The sequence below is a fragment of the Rhipicephalus microplus genome, unplaced genomic scaffold (assembly GCF_043290135.1).
Source record: "Rhipicephalus microplus isolate Deutch F79 unplaced genomic scaffold, USDA_Rmic scaffold_52, whole genome shotgun sequence".
NCBI lineage: Eukaryota > Metazoa > Arthropoda > Arachnida > Ixodida > Ixodidae > Rhipicephalus > Rhipicephalus microplus.
In genome coordinates this window covers 1,669,077-1,690,884 of record NW_027464625.1, presented here as the reverse complement: position 1 = coordinate 1,690,884, position 21,808 = coordinate 1,669,077, and the positions used below count along the sequence as shown (strand labels likewise).

Genomic DNA, 21,808 nt, shown 5'->3' with positions numbered 1-21,808 from the left:
GTCGCTATTACCTTTTTTTTTTTTGTCGGCAGCGCGTCATTAGCCGCATCTTGGTTAATTGGGGAGCCGCTCACACCACGCGCGAAATTCTTAGGCGCAGCGCCACGCATCAAACGATGACTCTTCGTTCCTCGAAGCACCTTCGCGAATTCTTTCGCGCTGACTATCACCAGGCAATCAGAGTGAGTGGCAAATGACGCCATGATTTACAGTTTGAATTGACCGTACCCCGCGATTTGGGAAACACAGGCAATGGTGCGACGGTGAAGCTTCGCTTGCGGCCACGTGGGTTTAGGATGGGCGTAATAAATGATACCCAATCACTTGAAAAACTGCCCTGGCACTGCTGATGCACGTCGAGACGAGGAAATGGTGATCTGCCGAATGACGGACATCGAGGAACATATCCCTCATATACATATAAGTATACTCAGATATGGGAGTATATTGCCATATATAAACCACTTTATATAACCATATAAATTCATATATGGCCATATGTAACTCTATATGTGACCTTATTTCACCATAAAAGGCCTCATATAAAACATATATGGGCCATATCTGGAATTTTCATGAGGGATGATGTGGAGTGCAACTTGATAACTCTGCGAACTCAACAATATCTCGCGTCTTCTTTATAGGTATTATTTCATATACAATAGCGGTTAGACAATAGCCCGAACATAGAATATATCATTGTTGTGCACTGACCTTCACAGAGGTCAAAGTGGGCTCCCGTGAAATGGTCACCGTGTAGCTGAAAACGCAGTATTTAGCAACAAACTTTGACTATATATGTCACAGTGTGTGACACTATAGCTATTCGGCATAATGTGTGAGGATGCGCAACTTGGACAGAATGTGATCATTGCCTGTTTTTTTTTTCCTGCTTAAGTTTATCCTTTTCATCTTTTTGTACCGCCTTCTTAATATCCTTCCCAATCCAAATAGAGTGTAGCAGGCCTGACTCTTATGGCAAGTCTGCATGTAAAACTGAAAATCTGTCGCAACAATTTGTTTGAGCGTCAGACTAATCACGTTCTTTATTATTTCTTTTTTTTAAAACAGGAGGCAACATTTAGTGCAGTCTATGTGTCCTTTCTCAAATGCTTACCTGTCTAATTCTGCTAGTATATTGAAAAAAACTATTCTTGATTTGGTTTATTCTTGACGAAGTATAAAAAAAGCGAGCAGAATAAGCGGTGTTGTAATACACAACGTAGGAGGCGGAGTACAAACAACACGAAAAACACAGCGGGGAGCGCTGTTCTCTGCGAGAACAAGGCCGTGTGAACATGTAATAAGAAATAGGCATTAGATAAACGCTCGTGGCAGAGAAGTGCGCGTGTCTCTGCTTCAAAGGTGTACGCGAGACAACGAAAAAAAACGAAATGCAAAAGAAAATTGGAGATGTCGGTCTGGCTTCGCTCCGTTCCAAATGTAGTGCTCCCGCAGACCGGAATAAAGAAAAGGAATTTCCACAGTCAGTGCGTGCATATACGCCTGCCAGCTGTCTGGCGATGCCTGAGATTGCTTCGAATGGCCCGTTAGCTGCTTTTCGGGGCGAGAAAACGAACCTTTTGCACGCCAGTTCGAGTACGCTCTTGTACAGCCAGGCTTCGAGTGACCGACTGTGGGCTCTTGGTCACTTCAACGCCTTCGTTTCGCGTTCCTCCATACATTCCTTCATTTAGCATTTTTTTTCTTTTTTAGTATTGCCTTCCTCTCCCGAGCTTACCGCTATCTCCACGAACAAATGTTACCTGATTGCTGCGTTAAAACGGCACTGCAGCCGGTGTGCTCACTGGTTTCTTGTTCCGTGACTTCCCTTTCACGTTGCTATCGGCTAAATAAAGGATTGATGGCTCAATCCAGGAACCGTGTGGGCGCTGGTCGTATACGTACATGACGAGCGGGAGAACGTGCTCACTTGCGGCGGGTGCCAACGCAATGAAGTATGCAGAAGTGGTCACTCACGCAGCCGTACTTCGATTCTCTTCATCAGCGAGCGGCGATATTCCAGCGAGCCACGCCGCGTGGGGCGTTTTCTTTCGCGATACTTTCATCTCTTTTGTACTTACGATTGTGAGGCTTGGCCAAGTTTTAATTGTGAAGCATTTCTTAGCGAACTTTGAGCACATCTATCTATCTATCTATCTATCTATCCATCTATCTATCCATCTATCCATCCATCTATCCATCCATCTATCCATCCATCCATCCATCCATCCATCCATCCATCCATCCATCCATCCATCCATCCATCCATCCATCCATCCATCCATCCATCCGTCCGTCCGTCCATCCATCCATCCGTCCGTCCGTCCATCCATCCGTCCGTCCATTCATCCATCCATCCATCCGTCCGTCCGTCCGTCCGTCCGTCCGTCTATCTATCTATCTATCTATCTATCTATCTATCTATCTATCTATCTATCTATCTATCTATCTATCTATCTATCTATCTATCTATCTATCTATCTATCTATCTATCTATCTATCTATCTATCTATCTATCTATCTATCTAGCCGCTTTCGTTTGGGTGCTCTCGTGGTCACTCTTTTAACTTGGCGTGAACCAATATTAGCATGAAAGGGTAAGATAGTTTGACGAGTATGACGCGCTGGTGAAGACATCACCAATGTCAATATCCCGTCGCGTACGTCGTCAAATACTTCCCGTCAGACAGTGGCACATACTCATGGCGGGTATGTGTCACTGGTACGTGGCTTTGTGATTGACACTTGGTAACTACCCAGGAACGACGAAAACACACATGGGCAATCTTAACGCGTGAGCGTTAAGCAATACTCGACATCGGTAGCATCGACCCCCAAAGGCATAGAATAAATATCAGTGTTAAGAAAATCCTGACATAGGCAGCGTTGGCCACCCGACGAATGCAAATAATAAATTCCAGAGTTCCAGCAGGAATCGAACCGAAACATTCTGCGTCAAGCATCCGGTCAAGCATTCTACCACAGAGCTACGCCAGGTCTCGGAACTACTTTTCAAATACACGCCAATCTTTGTGAAATGTCAATACTGGTTGCGGTGCTTCCTACCCAATTTTATAAGCATTCCATATGTACTCCTTCGATACAGCCGCCACGTTGGGTTAACATCAATTGTAATTGGGTGCTATGCACTGAAGGTGATTTATGTACCAGGGTCCCCGGCCAGCATCTTCGCGAGCATCAGCGCTTCATATCAGCTTCTGGTGTTGCTAATACGCATGTTCCAGTTGACATCGTTGTGCAAGTGGAAAACTGGTTATATAGACATCTGCAACTCTTCAACATATATCGCTGGGTGCAACATTTGTACATATACTTATTGTCCTTTCATGACGTGTCGCTCCAAAAAAAAAATGCAACACGGTCAACTTCCCTCCGCGTGCTTCGCATAATGTTGATTCCCAGGTACGTAGGATCTGCCGATTTTTTAAATTTTAATTCGTACTTAAAGAAAGAACGCTAGAGTGCACGGTGCCACATAAATTACGGCTTGTACCATCTGCTATATTGCCAAAGCAGCAGTATAGTAAATATTGGCTAGCCAGGTAAAAGGTGGGGTGTGTGTGGAGGCTCAACGCCACCCTCATATGCCACCAAAATTTTTCATCTCTGCATATGCATGTACATATACATGCGCAAGCACAACCTTACATGAATGACCCCCCCCCCCCACCCACAACCCCATTCACCGAAAAAAATAGCATACGCTCCTGCAGCTTAACTTTCACTGCCCTCGACATCAACTGTTTGTACAGGCAACTTCAACTTGCATAGTCGTAGCTGTAGTCACATTGAAACGGAAAGACCATTTTAGAGGGTTGCTTCAAAAATAAATTCAAGAGCACGCATATACATAACAACATACTTGTGCTTCTCAAGTTCTTAATGGGCATTTTATGTTGTTTCAGGCTTGAACAGTGTGAAGTTATATTGAACGTTTGGCAACTGGGTGCAAGTTTGTCTTGTTTTTTTTTTATGCTGTTCGCACGCTTCAAGTTCCTTCATGTTTTCGACACCGCTCGTATTTCAGGATTTATCGAGTGTGTTATTTCGCCTAGTCTTCTATTTGCCTTGTTCCACACTATCGCTGTTTCCAGGGATTTCTTGCACAACCAACTCCATGATTTCCCAGATTGTGAACGCCCCACAAACAAACTTTCTTGTGTCACACTGACATCAAACACTGTTCGCTGCACCGATCGAACTTTCGTTGGCTATAGAGTTACGCAACCAACACTTTCATTCTGATGTTGTTTTCCCAGATGTCCGCCTCAAAACGCGAGAGTAGACTGAGCACTATAAGGTTTCGGGAATGCTAAAACATAAAGAACAACATACAGCCTGGGGAACACGCTATCCGGCGAACCCAGGGGACAGGAATGCGGCAATCAAAAATCGGCTGGTGTTGGCCGGTCCATTGTTTGGTTCCGGGTACATCCCTCTCCGAATACTCTGATTGCTTGGGCGAGGGTGTGGTGGATATGGCGGAGGAGGGTGAGGTACCAGAGCCAGTGGCATCCAGTTGCCGCTTATATAGATCCGGCAAAACCAACGGGAGGTGTATACTTTGAGCCGTTGCCCGGTGACTCTAGCAATGGGATACGCGTCACACAGTGCACCGTGCTCGTTTCGGAGCGTTTCGTTGTGACCAAATTGTTGTAAGTTTTGACTTTTGCGACATAGAAACATAGCAGTTGTCTCGCAGATAACTCATGAGGAAGAATTTCATTACGACATAGAAAAGATTATATGTAAGTATTAGTGGCGCAAATTCTTATGGAAGGATGCATACAACTGTTATACTTCGGCGTTTTTCTTGTTCTCCCTTATGCTTATTAAATCTGTGATTACAGACACAAGGTGCTGTCCATCTATATTTAAATGCACTGCAAGCGCGCAGTTGCATTTCTGCAATAAATTGCTCTGTTGATTCATACGAGAAGGTTAATGTTTGAGAATATATAGGTGTTGTGCGAAGCCCCGTACTGGAAATCATCTCCGGCGGCTATACTTTTTTAACGTACATGCGGCGTAGAAAAAAACAACGTCTCAAAACTTGTGACCCCTTAATAAAGCTGATGAGAAAACAGATGGTATAATCAACGACGTTGCTATTGTGTCATGCAAACTGTCATTGCATTGAAGGATCTTTCCCCCTGCTGGTTATAATATTGTTGCTTGCGCCACTGATTTCTACATATTTTTCTCACTACGCATAAGTTACAAGTACCAAAAAAAACTGAATAGTCCTTTCCTAGCGATGCTCAGAGAAGCTGTGCGCATCTGCTAAAAAAAGATAAAGTAGCAGTAAACTTTACACATCATTTTTTTTTCCTCACCTCAATTTCTCTTCTGCGTGGCCCGACGACGTCTGATGTCAAGGTGAAAAATGGATGGCCGCGTTACGCCGGAGCCTTGTCGCATGCGCGCCGCCTCCGTGGTTTTCGTGTGTCGACAAGTTTCGCACCCTGTCAAAATGCAAAACAATGCCGGAAGAATGTCACTCGCAGCACAAGACAAAACCATGTCAGCAGCTCGAAAGCCCACTCTATTTTCGTTGCCCCGAAAGCACGCACGGTCGGGAGTAACAAACATCTAGTACTATACGTCAACTCTCTCTTCTTTAAAGTTTTCTTTTATTATTCTTACGTCGCGTCTTTGCACTATGTACCAGATTTTTTACTTCTTATGGAGTATAATTTTTATATCTTTGTTATCACGTAATGTAAGGTTCTTTATTCGAGGCTCTGCTTTGCTACAGGTGAGACATTTCGAGAGCCATGCACACACTATGTCCCCCTTTTTTTTTTCATGCCTTCGCTTCCGGCTTGCGCACTATAGAGCTGTCGGCGTTGCCTACCTTTGAGGCCACGCGGACTATCAACGGGCAGGAGGTTCCCCGTCTATCCAGCAGATGTCAGCGGGAAGCCCTTTCAATGCGCGCAATCCATCCTGCCGGGCACGACCGCTATCGGGGCAGCAGTATCTATCTCCTGACTCGGCGCCAACGCCTCAAAGCTACGATACTTTCAAGGACCGCGAGAAAGCCGCCCACAACGTGTTGCCCTGTCCTTAATCCTCCTTCACTGACACTTCCGTCTTTCGAGAGCGGGTGGCCTTTTTTTTTTCCAACGACCGAGTAATTCCGGACGAAGAAAAATTTACGTCAAACAGTAATCATTTTCTTTCTTCCCGGACATTTCTTCTTTTTTATATATAATGAAGGAGCATACTACGCACAGCAGCAAGGTGTCTTTTGAGCGGAAAAATAAAGGTCGCAGAAACGCATGTCAACGCATATCGCTAAAATGTGTATAGTCAAGGAGGCGCAATGCTAAGGGCCCATGTACTGTGCGGATGACAGTGTAAGTTAAAGAACAGCAGATGGTGGAAATTGCCTGAGACCTCCACCATGGCGTGTTTCACGTTGATATTGTGATTCCAGCTGGCAAGTGAAATACAATGTATCGTCATCAAAACTTGGGCAGCAACGTACGCATCAGAACTGGCTACTATGAACGGTTATACTGCTCCTATATAGGGCAGCAGGCATTATGTCGCACATTTTAAACAGAGCCACGTTGCTTTCTTTCATCCCCTCGTCCTGTTTCCCGAAATTGGCTTACACCACGTAGGTTCAATTCATTCGCCTTCGTGGCAAAGGCAGCGATTGGTATAAGCAGCGATTGGTTAAACCGTACAAACGCTAGCCTTGGTCACGCTTGTAGAGTTGTTTTATATGATTATTGTGAAGAAGAAAAGAACAAGAAAGAATGAGAGAGAATTATTTTATTGGGGGGCTGGAGAGGTTTGCCTGGTTTTTCACCTGACAGGCTACTCATGATGCAGGGTGATGACAATGAAATATACATTGATGAACACACAACTCATACAGTTGTAAACATGCATAAACAAGAAAGAATACACAGGCATTATTTAATAAGCGAGATAAAATAGGTATACACCTTTTTTTTTCGTTACATCCTCTAAAGCTACTTGTAGCACACGCACAGCTTTCGCAGTGTGCAACAGGTGGCAGGATGAATGTCTTTCAGCGAAGGGACGAGTCGCTCGATTTAGAGCCAACGTGGTATCACAAGTACAAAAGATACAAAAGACTGTGGCGCCATAAAGAAAAAAAAAGCGCGGCTTACCGTGGGAACTAAAGCCACTGGGGCGTACGTGCTTGAGATTCTGAGCGGGTATCCCCGCTCTGGCACCATTTGCATGTTCGATTCGAGTTCCCATTCGCCCATTTTAAGCTCCCGCTAGTTTAAGGAACTCCCCATGTTTTCGCCCTTCTTGTACCGCGCAGAATTCATCGTACAGAGACCGAATTATCGCTTTGCACATTCCTTCGAAAGGAGAAGCCCGTAAAAAAACAAGAAATAAAAAAAAGTCATAAATCGCCATCACTAAGAGTTCGGGCATGTGGGCTCTCACAACTTAAAAAAATAAAAATAAAAAAAGAGAACAGAAGCGCGCGTCGTTACCAAAGCGACGCAAGATTTAAACCGCCGATATACGATAAAAACAGTATACCTAACTTAATTTCTCTATCTCCAATCCCAATGTGAGAAACACGGCATCAAGTATGAAACCATTTTCTTTTAATGGCGCTTTTTCAAGATAGTGTATACGAAACGAATACACACAGACAACGCTCATGCAGTGTTGCCGCTGCTTCTTTCAAATGCAGCACATTAAGAAAAAAAACCTTCCCGGCGCTTACTTGCGATTCCTACGGCTTGAATAATCAGCGTGGTGGCGCTGCTTTTCTTTAGCGCCTCGCATTATAAGAACAGGAAAGGCCGAAGGGTTTGCCCCACTTTGTATAACTCGATGGCGAATTGTCTTTCTTGCGTCTGATCTATAATAGATTCGGCGCTTTTTGTTTGTTCTTGCTTTATCTTTGGGAGCTTAAATCCAAAAATGGAGCGGATCGATTTCTCTTCTGGAGTAAGCGACTCCAACTGGTTCAGCAGTATGCCGAGGAGTAGTGATAGAATGTTCTCTTTTTCCGCGTCATGCTATCACTTCGAGAATAGACGTTTATACTGTTGTGAGCGTATTGTTGACGAGAAGCGTGAATCAATATGTAACGCGCCATGACACTGATATGAGCACGAATATTATGTCTCTGTGATAATAGAAATGGCATTTTCAAAGAAGGCAGGGAAGTTACCGAAAAGGCAGTATGCAGCATATATATATATATATATATATATATATATATATATATATATATATATATATATATATATATATATATATATATATATATATATATATATATATATATATATATATATATATATATATATCGACTTACGCATGGATGGCCGCATGAACGAACGGAATGGACACATATACGGACGCAGGGGGGCAGATGCATAGATGAACGCAGGGACGGACACACAGATGAAAGTGCGGACGAACGAACAGACGCACGCACGGACGGGCGAATGAACGCACGGATGGTCACACAAACGGACGCATGAACGGACGGAAGCAAGAACAAATGGACGGACGGATGCTTCGCCCTACTCTCCATCATTCACCCCGTGGATATGCTGCCATTTTTTTTATTCTTTCAACAATGGCGCCGAATGAAGCTGGACGCGCGTGTGCGTTCGCTCGTTACAGAAAACAGCGAAAGGAAGATGTCGGCTCATTCGTATGCGGGCCGCGCAAACACATACGCGAACGCATGCTGCGGGTCACGGAAGCTTCGGTCAGTTTGGTGGCGGTATTGTGGGGCAGCCAAGATGCGCATCTCCTCAGAGGTCCGCAAACGCGACTGAGGTCCTCTAAAGGAGGATAAGTCATCATTCCTTTCTCCAGCCCCACTTTTATTCTCTCCTCGTTCCTTTTCTTGACGCCCCTCGCATCGAGTGCATGCCTCGCGGGATAAATTCTGCATGAGCTTCGCCCATGCAGACCAGCCACTACGAGTGGACAACGCGTGGGTGACCCCTGTTTGCCCATTATGTTTCCTCAAGCTTGCATACAAATTTGGCGGCGTTCTACATGTGCTTGGAGTTGCAATGCGACGTGCCGCACGATATCTCAGGAGCTGCACACTACGGGGCTTCTTTGCCATTCCGTTAGTTCCTTTTGGTAGCTGCGTGTCTAAGTTTCGGCACCTGCGCTTATTTTGTATATTGAGTGTGGCCATGCAGTACCTGTCCGTTTTACTTGAAGCGTGAGACGTTTCATTGAACCATAGGCTGCATTCGAAGATGTTTTGTTCGTCCTTTTTTGTCTCTCTTCTCTCGCTTTGTCAAAAAAAAAAGGCTTCATGCTTTAGAACGAAGTAGCGGAAGGAACGCCTCAGCTTGCATTTGCATTTTGCAAAACGAGCTCCAGATACCCTCCTGCTGATTTCCAGTTCGCGGAACACTTCGCTTATCAAAAAGAACGTCTCGCATACAAGAACGCGGCGACTTTATTAAAAGTCTTGGCCGAAGTTTTAATTAGTCTGAGTCAGGCGCACTGTTTAATAGGAATTGGAAGCACATTTGTTATACAGATGTGATGTCGACTGAAAGGGTCTTGGAGCCACAGGTTAATGCATGCGGCGAGAGACTGTAATTAGCGAGGTTTAGTTTTCACGCTCTTAAAATCATGCAGAGTGAACAAGAAGACGAAAAAAAAATGCTCGGCCTTGCATAGATTCAGTGTGGCTAGCCATATTTCACGAGTTTTTTGAAAAAATTCTCTGCTGCGTAAGTTATGAACACAAACTCATGCGGAAAACCAGACAAACGATAAAAAAGTACCTGACCAGATAGGGTGAAACTGTTAACCGATACCTATGTGACTTCTCTTCTTTGCACTATCTGTACCTTCATTAAATAGTGTCAATCAGTATACTGCTGATTCCACGGCTTGGCCAACGCTGGCCCGTGCCATGTTCAAAACTATCATTAATAATGGTCCAAACTGTGTTGAGGAATAGCGCAAACACTGTGATTCAATGCATTATCAGTACCAATAAATACAGGTGTACCTTTATTCATTTTAGTATTATCAGGTATAGATAGCACCGTCACAGACATTAGATAATTCTAGATTTTATTTTATTGCAACAGCCACATTGATTTTGCTCCCCTGACTGTCAACCTTCAATATTCGAGCTCAATGTTTTAATTTTAATTCTCGCTATCAGTACGCTTATCAAACTACTCATTCAATGTACAGCTTATCTCATTTAAAACACACAAAAAAGAACAGCTGTAGGAAAACCTTCAGGAAATACCTAAAAATTAGGGGATCCATAAGCCTCGCCTTTAAAAAGTTGAACGCAATAGCGATATAGTGCCCCTAGTGCGTACTTCAAACGCTTAGTTCAGTAAATTCTTTCAGACTTGTCACGCAACCAGAACGTCGCCTTAAGAGTATTGGCGCAGTAACATGTATGCATTTTGAAGTAAGTGATCAGCTTTAATCGCGGAATACTTTACGGCACAATGGGTTAGAACGGACAGAGTCCATTGTAACCGTTGCGCTGTAAAATATTCCACCATGAACATCCAGCAGCCCCCCCCCCCCCAACTCGCGATTCTGGACCAGCTTTAAGGCATGATATCATGACAGTCAAATCTCCTGACGCCCGATGGTAAATGTAAGCTTGTACCACGGAATATATCAGCAATATTTTATGTTGTACAGTGAAGCATACAGGACGCGCATGTTTGTAAAACTTGAAAGTTAGTTTCACTGCATTATACGCTAGAAGACTCGTGTCTGTGTGGCAGAACACGTGCTTGCCACGTAAACAAAGCGCGATTGATCCCCACTTGGGCCCAGAATTTTTTTAATTTTTTCATTTACTTCTTTCTGAATTTTTCGGTCCCGCATAAGATTGTGACGTTTTTCTGACAATCAACGATGCCGACGCCTAAACAACCGTCGACAGCGTAATTTCTGCAAAATGAGCTCTTTGACGCCGTTTCGTTACTACTTTATAGCAAAGTTACAAGCCCAATGCCTTTCATGTATCTCTTTACAGAACATCTTCCATTCGCATGGATAATTACGAGGAAAAATGGCTGCCAAATAGCAATCTCGACAGTGAAAAACACACCCCCTCACGTTTCACTAGCCCCGCCGCGGTGGTCGAGTGGCTAAGATACTCGTATGCTGACCCGCAGGTTGTGGGATCGAATCCCGGCTGCGGCGGCTGCATTTTCGATGGAGGCGGAAATGTTGTAGGCCCGTGTGCTCAGATTTTGGCACACGTTAAAGAACCCCAGGTGGTGCAAATTTCCGGAGCCCTCCACTACGGCATCTTTCATAATCATATGGTGGTTTCAGGACGTCAAACCCCCCATATCAATTAATCACTTTTCGCTACTAATTGTGGGTGCGCTACTTGTACAAGGAGCTCGTATTTCGAAAAAAAACGACGAAACACGCAGAGTGCATATATGCAGCTGTTTTCACAAGTACAGTCCACCGCCTCCGCACGGACACAGGACTCGTTGAGCTTCGATAAGCCTCGCATGGCTGGACTTCCGAAGTACGAAAAGAATACGAAGCTGTCGGAACTACTCGCCTGTACCTACACACACATGCAGTGTTTGTGTGTTACGCAATCCTTTCTGTACTTCTTTTTGCTCCCACGTTTCCTCTGGCTGTCTACCGAAGAGAACCTCTAAACTGGAGAAGTGTCTCTCCTGTAGACTTTGGTGTCTTATCTCATCGCTTGAAGAAGCTGGATACTGCTTTGTATGCGGCACCGTGACCCGCTTATTATTTGCGAAAGGCGCCAGCCGACAGAACACTTCGTTCACACACACACATACACACACACTATATATATATATATATATATATATATATATATATATATATATATATATATATATATATATATGTGTGTGTGTGTGTGTGTGTGTGTGTGTGTGTGTGTGTATATATATATATCAGATACATCTGCGTGCCTTCTTTGTATGCGCCGGGGTGAAGCGATGAAGAAAGAATGGAGGCGGGAGATAAGGGGTTCCAATGGCTACAGAAGAAAGAAAATAACGGTAACAATACAGAAGAAAGGGAGCTGTAGAATTTTTATCTCCTGCGTAGATAGATTCGTTTCTTGCCTGTAACGCGCCCGCGCAAACACAGAAAACGATGGCCCCACATTTTTTTATTCTTGTTTTTGTTTGTTTTTTCCGTAAACCTTGTCGCTTTTTTTTAGAAATACGCCACACAATGCTCTATATATGACGCGATTAGTACGCCCCGCTAAGCTTTCTTCATAAAGTCAGTATTCGTACGTATATTCTGAACAGTACCGTGTAACCGTTTTCGTATAGTGAACTGTGCTATCAAGAAGCGTTAGCTGCGTATTTAACGTTGCTCTTAACTTAATATCACGTTCTCATGTTTCGCTTTGCTGAGCCTTGAGGCTTGTACGAGTACAATGCGTTTGCTCTGGCTGTAATATTCAGAACTTCCAGCTCCAGACCACAACGAAACAGAGTATTTTCACTGCAGCATTCTCAATGTTATCGCGTTTATATGAGCAGCATCAGAGATATTTCAGCGGAACAGCCTTAAGTTCACCAAACTTTGTTATCGAAGCTTGATTGGTTTGAGCTACATTACTCGAAACAGGGACAGCTTAAAAGACGGGGAGCCCCGCCGTGGTGGTCTAGTGGCTAAGGTACTCGGCTTCTGACCCGCAGGTCGCGGGTTCGAATCCCGGCTGCGGCGGCTGCATTTCCGATGGAGGCGGAAATGTTGTAGGCCCGTGTGCTCAGATTTGGGTGCACGTTTAACAACCCCAGGTGGTCGAAATTTCCGGAGCCCTCCACTACGGCGTCTCTCATAATCATATGGTGCTTTTGGGACGTTAAACCCCACATATCAATCATCAATTAAAAGACGAGGAGACTCTCGCCAAAATTAAGGTGGATCAACGATAAAGAGAAACAGAATGCAACGCACCAACGGTTCTTCGCCAAAAAAAAAAAAGAAACGCAAAGACGGGCCCGTCATGGTTGCCTCCTTCCCTCCACGTGCAGGCGTGTTCCGAATATGGCTGCGTTCGGGTTAACCCCTTTTTCATTGATCGGTTCGCTTCAGTGCTTTCAGTTCTGAGCCTATTACGCGTGAGCCACGACATTTCATTGTTCGATACCGTTCAACTCACAAAACCAACGAAGCGCGCACACATCGCACGTTATCTCCGTGCGCACGAAGAAGCCTCACAGCGTCACACGAGCAGGGCTCTACGGCTCTATTCAATGGATCCTTTTCCAAAGCACGGCTACACCGCAGTGCATCCGCGCTCTCGACGGTTCGTTCTTATCGAGAAGGCCCGATTATAGCGGCCCAGTACGCTACACCGACTTCACTAGTCTCCGCAGTCACGGTGACCTCGCAGCTTCGATAGTTCCCTTCGTACTCCGTATTTTCTATCCCCCCCCCCCTCTTTTTTGAATCCTTACACGAATATGCCGAGCTTGAAATTACCGCCGTCACCTCACCGTTTCTACTAAGACGTGTCACGCGCTTGGCCGAGTTCGTTAATTAGCCCGCACGCTATCACCTGGACAAAGCCTCGTTGCTCTCCGTCAAGCGTGACGACTCGGCCAGCCCAGTGGATGCTGCGCCGGAAACCTGGAGAGAGACAAATTTAGACCTAACAGGGAAGGTAATGCGAGGTTGTCCACTGAAGGCGATTTCCACACGAGGCGGGCGCAATTTCTGGAGCAACGCAGTCGTTTCCCGAACTTCTGAGTGATATACGCATGCGCACACTCACAACTGTTGCAAAAATTCTGCTTCTTGCTATTCATCGATTCGACGGATATCAATACAACACACCACGAGAGAAAGTATTGAAAAATTCTGGGTTAAAAAAAACACGTTATTTTATAGGAGAAGGACTTCTGTGCATGCGAGAGCAGGTGCAATACCTTAAAAATTAAAGTCGTTTTGAAATACAAGTCTAACGTTTTTGTGTGTCTGTGTGTGAAGTGCAGCTTTATCAAGAAATTTATGATTGGGAGCACAACACAATAATGCTTTAACATTGTAACATTGACTTTGCCAGAAATAATTGTCGTGACACGAAGAACAAATCAAAGTATTTGATATGTTAAAGGAAAAAAATGCTTTCGCGTAAGCGCCATTCGTGCCTTTTGACATAGTTAAAAGATGATGGTGAATATATGTGTTTCACAAAAACGCCCAAAACACACTGACGTTCTAAGGCTGATGTGCGAACGGCATAAAAAATATAAAATATTGGAGTACCTTGGTATAAAACAGATGTAGATTGGTTGGTTTGTATTTGGTTGTACCCTCCCTGTAAGAGCCCTCAAGAGAGGGCTGACAGTATTATGAAATGAATAAATAAAAAATAGTAGAACACCATGCGTATTTGACATAGAAAAAAATATAATTTTATTAACAATAACAGTTAGTTGAGGAAGACAAAAAAAGTGAAGACACTTGCACCATACGGCTAATCACTGATTGCTAAAACTAATGACCCAGTACTCAAAGTTTACCAAGAAATCACTTGTGGGTGGCAAGATGTCAAGTACAAATCGCTCCACCACTTTCATATTTTCCACCCATTAATAGCAAATCTGTTGATAGTAGGCGGAAGCCCTGATAATAAACGATGTTCTTTGCAGCTTCCTGAACCACAAAGGGACTATTAAGTTCGACAGTTTGAGTGAAAGATATAGTATTGCTTTAAACACGCGCAGAGCGTCGGGTAAACCGGAAATATTCACGCGCTGTCGCTACTGACAAAGTTTCTCGAAGGTCAAAAACTTCGCGACTGCACGCAACACGTAAGAATAAAATCTGGGTCAACGCGTGTTGTTGACAGGTATGATTGAGGAGCTTATTGATTATTGGACTCTGAGGCCAAAAGTCGTTATGAGGCCGCTAGGGAGCGAAAAGTTGTCGCGTTGCACCAGCAGCTCTTAATCTCTATTTTCTCGCCACCGAGAAAGGTAACTAAAGTTATCAGCGGCGAGGGTTAGCTACACAATACATTACTGAAGTCACCGCCTCACTAAAATAAACAGACGCATGTCTGTGCATACGCCAAACAAAGCAGAGTTTCTTTGTGCATTATTTCAGGCTTTTAAGAAAACGATAACGCTGATGAGTTGACGTATTTTTTTCTGGGCGTGTAAGATAGTAAAGTACGTCGTACAAAAAATAAAGTTACTATTTTAATAACAGGTCTTGTTGTGCTAAGGCCAAATATATTATATCTCTAAATTTATAACAAACTGGTGTCGATTCATCTTTCGCCAAGAATCCGTGAATAGTTTCTTTTTGACATGAGGTATGCACACAGCAAATAGTCTACACAAGTATATGGACGCAAGTCTAAATAAAATGTAAATGCTTTCATACGCAGCGTTGAAGTGTTAGCATCCCAGTAGTTGAGAGCAACCTTTTCTCGAAAGATACTGTCCTGTGCTATTCAGGTATGTAACACATAGTGATAAGTAAAAAGCTTTCGTACGATGTTTCTGCGATTGATCACTAATATTGCTGCTGCTTAAAGCGGCTAACTCTATTAATTCTCACTGTCTTCGCATACAGTTAAGAGTTCATAAATGTTACGACAACCACCTATTGCTGCGCTTGACATTATATATATATGGTTTTCCGAATTATGTGTTATAACAACATGTCTCTGTGTCATAAATGTCTTATCTAACACATCCTTCAGATTTCCACTAAATGTTCCTGTACAGGTTGACATTACATAACGACTAGACATTTTTACGCCTATGTTGTAGATATATTTGAACATATATATAGATGCAGCACATTTTTTTTTTCTATTTAAGTGGCTAAATAAAGTAAGCAGCCACTTATTTTGGTGAAACCATTGGAGTATACTACCATAATAACGGGACCATGGCACATGGTATCGATCAAAAAGACTCAAGTAGCTTGACTCACAAGTAATCTTGCTTTCAATTGAGCATAAACGTCCCTTTTTACTTTAGGCTGTCTCAACGTCCGACAAAAAATTTGTAATCGCTTTAGTGAGTTGTAAATTTGTAGGAGTGAAATCCCTTGCTCTGCATAACTAACCATGCCCTAACGAGGTCACAAGCAACGTTAATGCTAAGCCGCGTTGGCTTTGTACAGCGCACGTCAGTTCAAAACATCAATTTGCCTTAATTCCACTATGTTTCTCGTCTTTCCTTTGTTTGAATATCCTGTAACGTAGAGCCCACACCTGTAGCTCGTATTTGTCTCTACGTCTGGCTTCTCCGCATAAATGCGCTTATTGCCGTGAAGCAAGAGTCGCAGGTGGAGCTCACACCTGTAGCTCGAATTTGTATCTACGTTTGGCTTTTCCGCATAAATACGCTTACTGCCGTGAAGCAAGAGTCGCAGGTAGCTTTTTGTCTCAAGTTTCTAGTCGGATGCATTTTCAACCACGTAGAAACCGGAAAATGTTGACGAACGCACCTCGTTAAATAGAGCTCATTTTCATGTATCAGACATTGCTTAGTTGTTCTAAATGTTGAATGTGTGTCAAGTAGCAACGTTATCTGCAGAGAAAAAAAAAAACACCGTGGAATCACAACGCCTAATGATCCACTCTTGACGTTTCCCTCGCCTCTCGTCCATAACATCTTGTTCACAGTGTTTGAGCAACGGCGATATGCTTGCTCTAGGACGTTAGCTCAGATTATTCACTATTTTCTTTCTCACCCAACGAACTAAAAGTCTAAACTTTTTCTCAAATGAGCTGTCTTTTCGGGCTGGGCTGATCATCGGACGACGCTCCCTCCGCTGCCACCGTCGAGCTGGCGTGGACGCAACTCGTGAAACCAGCGGCGGACCATGTAGCTGACGCATTGACGGGAAACTGTGACGAATAGCTGCAGCAAAGGGAAGCGAGCCAGCGAAGCGCAGCTTGTCAAGTAGGGACGTGACTTGCGCCCGAGTGAAGGAGCGTGTGGCAGCGACGTGAAACGAAGGCGCCGCTGGTGGCATTGATTGGCTGCCTTCGCCCACCGTGGGCAGGCGATGTTTACGCTGTGGTCTGATCGCGCGCCGGCTGCTACCCTACAAGGCTCCGCGACCGCTTCTGCTGTTGCTGCTGCCGCACCTGCTGCCAGTGTAAGCGGGAGTAGCGAGACACGTCGCATTCGTCTTCATCGGCGGCCGCCATCGAGGCGCAGGTGGTCGCGATTTTCCCCCGAGCACCGTACATCTTAGCAGCGTGCAACAAGAGAAAAGAAGAGCTGTAGAAGAACCGCTTCCTGTGCACCCAGGATGCCAATGCACTTCGATGCAGAGAGAAGGCTCTATCGGGAGGAGGACACGCAGAAAGTTAGAGAACGGTGTCAAGCACACAGCGGGAAAGAAAAGGATGGTGAGGGGCGGTACGGAATCTCACGTTGTTTCGGTTGTATGCTGCATAGGTGTAACCGAAGGAAAGGAGCACTATAGCTTTCCACGGGCGCCAAACGTCCATCCTCAGTTCCTCTCGATCGTTGCACTCTTCCCGCTTTTATTTAGTGTAGATGTGTAGACGTTACCTGGCCCCTCGTTTTCTCCTGCTTGTCATTGCGGGCGCATTAAGGGTGTCACGCCATATGGCGGGTTTCTTCGGTCTGCTTGCCTGGCAAACAAAGGCCCTTCGTGCAGCGATTACGAGAAGATGAGCCGTCTTGGCCGTGTCTGGAACTGACAGCATGAACAAGCTTTCATCAGGTAAAAAAGAGAAGGAAAGGGAAAAGATGCAGGGAAAAAACAGAAGGGAGAATAACTGAAAGACATATCAGATTTGCGGGACCACATAAATTAAAGAAGAAGCTCGCGAGAAAGACATACGCTTACAAGTTTTGAAAAAAAAAAACGAAGGAGAGTGAAGCATTGATTGATATGTGGGGTTTAACGTCCCGAAACCACTACATGAGTATGAGAGACGCATATTGAAGCATTAAGTCATTCAAGTAGACAATTTTAACGAAATAAGTTCAGTGCCAGCTCTACCACCTCCTGATGTGACGCCCTTATAGCCGCCCTTACTAAGTTAAGTGTGGCGAAAAGAACCTACCATCACTTACGTATCGGCATGCAACAGCGTCGAGAGTTTGAAAGAATTCGTTTATTGCTCTCCTGGCTACCCCAATCATCACGTACATCATTGCCCGCCATTCCTATGTGCTAGCAATTGTTCACATCTAACTACACGGCAAGATAAAGTTTTTTCAAGTACTTCGTCAATGTTTTGAAGTTAGCTTACTGGAAAGCCAGACATCACAGACTCACGATTTCGAATAGATAATACGTACATATAAGCAACAATGGCTTGCCCTCAGCGAGTCAATGTGTGATTAAACAAAGGGCAAGCTTAGCAGGAATACTTTGACTAGGAGTAGAAATTAACTGAAAAGAAATGGTCGGCCCTGCGATGGCTGCGCAAAACACCTGCTGTGACACTGTAATTCAACGGGTAGATTCCAACCACCTTTTTTACCAATTGTGAACGGCCTACATCTTTCAAATATTCATACTATGTTTGTGTTGTCGTGTTTTCCTGGCTATAGTAACAAAGTCCACAATTTATGCCATCATCAAAGTGCTTGAAGAACAAGAGGAAAAAGACTTTTCTTTAGCGCGAGCGCGCCCTCAATGCGCTATGGCTCTCTATGCTATATCAGTAGTTTTGCTTGCGTTAAGCGAAGGTACGATACACCGTACAATGACAGCATTCGAGTGCACACAACAAAATATGTCAGTCTGGCCCCCTGAAGTGCACCGCATTTAAAACGCAGAACATACAAAAAGCTGGAAAGGCAGGGCGTATATGCGGCAATGGTGCGCAAAGCCAACGCTGTCAAATGTCGAATAGTAAGCCAAATTTACCATCACTGTTGACAAATGCGCATTTTTGGGTAGGCCGCACAGACTCCCTACAAAGTAACGCTTCCATCGTCCTACGAAGAAAGACATGAAAAAAAAAAAGCTAAGCGAGCATACGCTCCCGGCCTAAAGTACTTTTCAAGCGCTATCGTTTCCCCCTGGGCATTCTCTTACGTTTTGCTCATGGGATCATGGCTGAACTCGGGGGGTACTTGCGAGCACTACGAAATTATGTAGACGTGTAATCGACCCAAGCAGAACCATCGGCTCGCCTATTTCTTCCATATAAGCTCTCTTTTAGCTTAGCATATCCTCACTGTCGCCTTTGGCCACGCTTCGTGGTAATAATACGCCCTAAGGGTTTCTGACCCGCTTTCAATAAATTAGCGCACTGTGCACCGCTTGAGTGCTTCTTAGTACCAGATAGCGTAGGTGACACCACCAGACACCAAGTTCTCGACACGCTCGGTTACTGGGAGAGAATTTTTCAGCACTCCCGAAATGGACGTAATCCTGTCGATGGCAAAAAAAAATAAAAGACGAGCATTTCTTATTAATGCGGGCATCTGGTCGATGCAGCCGGCCGCATAAAAATACACTTATAGGAGTCGCCAGTCGGCAAACTCGGTGAAATGAAGCGTACGCGACGAACCGTGGCTTATTGGCATGAAAGCGTCAGAGCTCTTACGACTTCGATAAGAAGTTGCCCAAGGCGACAAAATACAGAAAAAGGAGGGGGGGCAACCTATCCTTGCAGCGGCAACATCGTCTTAAGTTCGGCTTCTCTCCATAGCAGCTTCTCTTTGCGCGGTCACGAGCTAGGCGACATCTTTTATTTCATATTCAGTGGAATGTATATAATGGATGTGAAGTACAAGGCTGCGCGCGTACAAACGACGCGCATGACGGGCTGGTGGGACTGCGAGCCACTGTGAAAGTCAAAAATTTAACAAAAAAGAAGAGCAAGGAACTTAAAGGAAGCATTTGTTTAATATTCAGTATTTTTCGTCGGCGCCGCTTCGAATTTCGACACTCCGCGACTGCACGAGCACGCAGCCAAGCTGCATGGCACTTCGGCCTTATTTTCGATTTACACTGGAGATGAAAGGGTAGGTCAGCCACGTTGACAGGGCACGGTCTACACTTTCTCTCTTGTACTTGGAAAGTATTGCACAAACTCACAGTCGCACTCTTTAGAGTAGATAACACGGGGTAATGAATTCGCGACACATAGATGTGTGAACTAACAAAGCTGCAGTGGAGATTTAGAAATTCGCACAGTAGTAGGCCTACACATGAAATACTTAGTAGAGTGATTAGTATGTAAAAGTAGCAACAGAAGGCTTTCCAGGAAAGACGAAAATAAAGGACTAGCGTACTGAACTAGCTTAGAGAGAGAGAAGACAAAAGACACGGAGATTAACACACACGATGGTAGCATAACCATTTTAATTAGTGTCCATGGCGATCGATTGGGTGACTCGGATTCACGCACTGTCTTGTGCCCGTTTCTCAATAATGTTGTACCTGATTTGTAGGGGTAGCTGCTGTTGCATTTCACTGCCTTTGTTGAGGTCAGCAGTTTTTATCCGCATCCACATGAAAGTTATGCCAGTAGAACAAGTGTCATGACTACATATTTATTCCATAAATCTGTGCGCACTGATTCTTGCTGGAGCATTATGTATATTCTATCTGACTGTTTCTTTATAAGATAATATCTGGCAAGACGTCGTCACCGGCTGGGGATACATAATGTACTAGTGTTGGAAATGAGTGCCATAAGATAACGCAATTTTGTTCTACACTTGTGGGGCTTTATTGCTGTAAAGATTGGCCTTCTGGTCCGCGATTTTGTCACCGACAAGTCCCGACAAAAGCTAAGAAAACTAAAGTGATTTTGAGTCATCCGATTGCGCCCACACACAAAGCCTGTGGCCTCTGTATGGAGCACGCGTTAATCTAATTCGTGCCAGCGCTATGTCTTCGCACAAACGTCACCATGGTAACAGCGGAGGTCATGCCCGCCAACGCTCATCCTCCTTATCCAAATTTACTGCTGAACGGGTTCCGGTTTCAACTGATTTTGCTCGGCTCGACATTGACTAAAGCACCCTTCCGTAAGCGTGGAGTTTGTTTCGAGCTCGAAGCGGCCCACCATTCTTTCACTTTTTTTTTTCGTCGATCTTTTTCTAATAGAAGTGGGAAAATGCTTATTGTTTCATTTATTCAACCAGACGCTGTCCTTTTAGTACCGACTTCGTCAGAGCGTTGCCGAGACAAGCGAGTAAAAAGAGTGCTTCTTCTTTCTTAATGTAGAACATAATCTAATCTCGACTGATTCATGGTGTGACAATATCATTCATGTTCTTACTTTAGCTGCAACATCTTTCCCTTCTATCCAGCTTACCGCTTTCATCTGAGCCGGACTCTATACGCCTAGGCCGGTACCTATTATTGGATCAGAAACGTCGTTCGTCCGCCAATGTCCTTCTTCAAAGTTTTTTGTTTATTGGCGCTTTTTTTTCTTACTGTCTTGTCTCGAAACACTCCCGTGCTTTCTCGCGACTCTCCGCGCAGCTACGCTGTGTCTCACTAGAATGGTTCAGCTCTGTCGTTTCCACTTGTGGAATCCGGTCTTCGAGTGCCCAATTAGTATGCCACAGTGGCTTATCACAAGAACCGCCGCAGCTTACACCACAGAAAGTACATGCTGTTCTCCTTCCGAGGTGTGAGAGAAAAGAGAGAAATGTTAATTGAGGCAGAAAAGCTGAGGGGTTGGCCTGATTCCATTTTCTGGCCTGTTACTCAACGTTATGAAAGCGGAGGAGGGGGAGGAGAGAGAAGGTGTTGATGATGAGGAGGAAAGTGTTGATGAAGCCATGCCCCGGATATATCTATAGTCTCT

At 44.5% G+C, this 21,808-nt stretch overlaps 1 protein-coding gene and 1 long non-coding RNA gene across 2 annotated transcripts in view; one reads left to right on the top strand and one right to left on the bottom strand.

The window, feature by feature from the left end:
- Positions 1 to 5,572, bottom strand: part of LOC142788294 (uncharacterized) — a 138,893-nt gene extending 133,321 nt beyond the window's left edge. The window contains exon 1 of the long non-coding RNA XR_012889326.1: positions 5,361 to 5,572. This is a non-coding gene — a long non-coding RNA (uncharacterized LOC142788294). The remainder of the gene's footprint in view (positions 1 to 5,360) is intronic.
- LOC142788282 (ras-specific guanine nucleotide-releasing factor 1-like) overlaps positions 1 to 21,808 on the top strand; it is a 354,601-nt gene that overhangs the window by 178,328 nt on the left and 154,465 nt on the right. The gene's annotated exons all lie outside the window — the stretch shown is intronic.